This window comes from Rattus norvegicus, chromosome 13 (assembly GCF_021556685.1).
Source record: "Rattus norvegicus strain SHRSP/BbbUtx chromosome 13, alternate assembly SHRSP_T2T, whole genome shotgun sequence".
NCBI lineage: Eukaryota > Metazoa > Chordata > Mammalia > Rodentia > Muridae > Rattus > Rattus norvegicus.
This window is the reverse complement of record NC_141546.1, coordinates 41,128,604-41,132,500: the sequence shown is the minus strand read 5'-3', so window position 1 is coordinate 41,132,500 and position 3,897 is coordinate 41,128,604. Positions and strand designations below refer to the sequence as shown.

The 3,897-nt window shown below is 45.7% G+C and overlaps 1 pseudogene; it reads left to right on the top strand.

Moving 5' to 3' along the window:
• Positions 1 to 2,970: 2,970 nt before the first annotated feature.
• LOC108352524 (cysteine and glycine-rich protein 2 pseudogene) lies at positions 2,971 to 3,568 on the top strand (annotated as a pseudogene).
• Positions 3,569 to 3,897: the final 329 nt, after the last annotated feature.

The following is a 3,897-nucleotide window of genomic DNA, read 5'->3' as shown; positions in this document are numbered from 1 at the left end:
TCGTTTACTGACCTTCACACAGGTGCTGTGGCACACGTGCTTGTGCATACACACGTGTGAGATGAATGAATGAATAAATAAATAAGCAAACACACATAATTTTAAAAATTGTAAAGGGGCTAGAGAGGTGGTTCAGTAGTTAAAAGAGTATCACGCTTCCAGAAGGACCTGAGTTCGGTTCCCACAACTTCCTGCCTGCAATACAGTCCCAGGGACCCATTGCCCTCTTCTGGCCTCTGAGGGCACTGCATACACATAGCATAAATACACTCACACAGACGCACATGCACAGAAAATTATAATCTTTAAAAATATTTACAAAAACTAAGAAGGAATGATGGTTGAGTGAAGAGGACCCCAGCCCTCCCTAGAGAGATGTTGGTAGCTGTGGTGATTAGTTTTAATTCAACTTGGTACAATCAGAATCATGGAAGAAGAACGTCTCAGTGGGAGACTGTCAAGATTAGGTTGGAAACAGTGTTGAGTATGCTAATTGAGAAAGAGAGGCTTGCTATTGTGGTGACAATAGTCCCTAGACAGGGCAATCCGAACTGCATAAGAAAACCATGGGCCAGTACTAGCATGTAAGCATTAATTCAGTTTTGTCTGTTCTTAGCTCTGAATGTAGTGTGTCTATGATTCAAGATCCTCATGCCTTGACTTACCCTGAAGTGATCGATAGTAACCAGATTCTGTAAGGTAACTAAATCTTTTCTCCTCTAAGTCATTTTTGCCAGTGAATTTTGTCATAGGTGCCTGAGGTGGCTGGTCAAGTGGCAGCTGTAGTCAGGAAGCAGCGAGAGATGGACACGGGTGTTCAGCCCACTTTCTTCTTTTTACTCAGTCTGGGACCCCAGCCTATCTGACACTGCTGCCCACACTCAGGGCAGGCCTTTCCACCTTAGCTAATCTTGTCTAGAAATTCCCTCACAGACATGCTCAGAGGTTGGACTCCATGGCAATTCTTAATCCCATCAAGTTGTCAAGATTAACCATTGCACTGGGTAACAGGAAAATTTCAAATGTATTGCAATTAAATGTGTGTGTGAGTGTGAGTGTGAATGTGTGTGTGTGAGTGTGAATGTGTGTGAGTGTGTGTGAGTGTGAGTGTGTGAGTGTGTGTGAGTGTGAGTGTGTGTGAGTGTGAGTGTGAGTGTGTGAGTGTGTGTGTGTGAGAGTGAGTGTGTGTGTGTGTGTGTGTGTGTGTGTGTGTGTGTGAATCATCATGTGTATGGGGGCCAGTAGAGGGGATCAGATGCCCTGAGGATGGAATTACCGGGAGTTGTAAAATGCCTGATGTCGATGCTGGGAACAGAACACAACAGTGTTGGGTTCTTCTGGAAGAACCCAAGCACTTTTTAAAAATTTTTATTAGATATATTTCTTTACTTACATTTCAAATGTTATTCCCCTTCCCGGTTTCCTGTCCATAAGCCCCCAACCCCTCCCCTCCCCTCCCCCATACGGGTATTCACCCTTTACATTCCCCTTACTGCCCCCATATTACCCTGCACTGGGGGTCCAACCTTGGCAAGACCAAGGGCTTCCCCTTCCCCTGGTGCCCCAACAAGGCTATCCTCTGCTACCTATGCAGTTGGAGCCCTGGTCAGTCCATGTATAGTCTTTGGGCAGTGGTTTAGTCCCTGGAAGCTCTGGGTGGTTGGCATTGTTGTTCTTATGGGAACCCAAACATTTTAACTGTGGAGCCATCCCTCCAGTGCCTGTAATTGTAGTCACATGGGACCACTCCTGTCGGCAGTGTCCTGAGGCTGTATATACACCTCAGGGTTTCACGCTCTCGGGCTCCCTGTAAATGTTATCTACCGTGTTGTCATCACTCGCAGGTCTTAGCGCTTTCGTTTAACATGGCATCCTTTAGATTCTTTGTGCTGCTGCATGTGTCAGAATCCCTTTCCTCCTTCTCCTTGCTGCCTAGTATTCTGTCATACATAGACAGTACAATCTGATGAATGCTTTCCCTTTCAGTAGAGAACTTTTTCAGTTTAGGGTTGTTGTGAATAACATTTTTATACCAAAACGATGTGTGCAAAGCCTTTGCAAATATTCATTTTTATGCATCTTAGGTAATTAGAGTGGATCAGGATTGCTGGGCCATAGAGAGCGCATGTTTGCACATTTGAAGGAAATGCTTGACAGTTTTTCCACACTGCTCTCCTACTTATGCTCTTACCAGCTGCCCAGGACCCCAGTGGCTCTCCGTGCTGAGGTGGTACGTGCTGCCAGTCTCTGTATTTCAGGACAGTCTGGTAGTTGTGTAGCAGGATCTCTGTTGTGTTCATCTGCCGTCCAGTGGGTCATTCTGTTTAAAATTTATTCTTATTTTTACTTAGGGGCATAGCTGTGTCTATACGTAGTTATCTGAATACATGGGTGTGGACGCCTACAGAAGCTAGAAGAGGACATCAAGTCCGCTGGAGCAAGAGTCATGTGGGTGCTGAGAACCAAACTCTGCTCCTCTGCAAGAGCAGCCGGCGCCCTTAACCAGTGACTCATCTTCCAGGCCCCATGGCTCCTGTCAGGCCCCATTTTAGGAGCTGTTTAGGCATTTGCATACTTTAACTTCTCAATGACTTCTCAAACCTTTGGTTTACTGTTACAGAGCAGTATTTAGATTTAATGATTTATGGTTTGTTTCCTAATTATTAATTAATTGTTGTATTTATTTATTTGTGTGTGTGTGTACATGTGTGCGGAAGTAGATAGCCACTTTCATATAGACACATCTATACCCCATGTGGGTCTCAGGGATTAAATTCAGACGCTCAGGCCTGACAGTAAGCGCCATTTCTCTTGAGATGCCTCGCTGGCCATGTATGTCTAACTTTTCTAGTTCTTTACATATTTTAGATCCAAGTTTTATGCGTATATGGTAAACACCTTCTCCTAGCCCACAGCTTACCTTTTACCTGCATTTACAATGTCTCTGGAGTTTCCTGATCTGCCTGAGGCTTTCCTCTGTCTCGACCTCACTCCCACCTCCCACTCGGAAGGCTCGTTTGGAGCAGGGGAAATAAGTGCAGAGCCTGCGGGAGAAGCGTGTACCATGATGAAGAGGTGCGGTGCAGAGGGCAGAGCTTCCACGACTGCTGCTTTCTGTGCATTGTTTGCATGAAAAATTTAGACAGCACAACACTGGCAATTTATGATGAAGAGATCTACTGCAAATCCTGCTATGGAAAGAAGTATGGACCAAAAGGCTATATTGTTATGGCCAGGGGCTGGCACACTCAACACTGACCGTGGTGAGAGGCTGGGCATCAGGCCAGAGTCCTCAGCCTCACAGGCCTACAAAAATCCAAACACTTCTAAGTTTGCCTCGGAACATGGAAGTGTTCCAGGTGTGGGGATTCTGTGTATGCTGCTGAGATCATGGGAGCTGGAAAGGCCCGGCACAAAAAATGTTTCCAATGCGCCAAAGGTGAGAAGTCTGGAGTCTACAACTCTGAGAACGAAGGTAAAATCGACTGTGAAGGGTGCTACACAAAGAACTTCAGGCCCAAGGAATTGGGCTATCTATGGTCAAGGAGCCCCTGTTCATGCTCAGTAATGGCGTAAACCCAGTGAGCACAACAGAGAGTCTCCGTTAGCAAAATGCAGATGGCCTTACAGCGTTCACTCCTGTGAAACTGCCAGCCTTCAGCCCTGCACTGCACATTCACGACCTACCTGCACAGGCAGGATGGACAGGACAGCACTGCACTCTCCTGCCGATTCGCTAGCATTTAAAAGCCTTCTTTTACCTTTGAAAAAAAAATTGGCTTCTAAAGAAAAATGTCTCTGGATAGACAAACAGAAGTTTTTCATTTTCTATTTAGTTTGGTGTGCATGCATGTTTGAATTGTACGTGTGAGCATGCGCTTGTTCACGTGTGTGGTT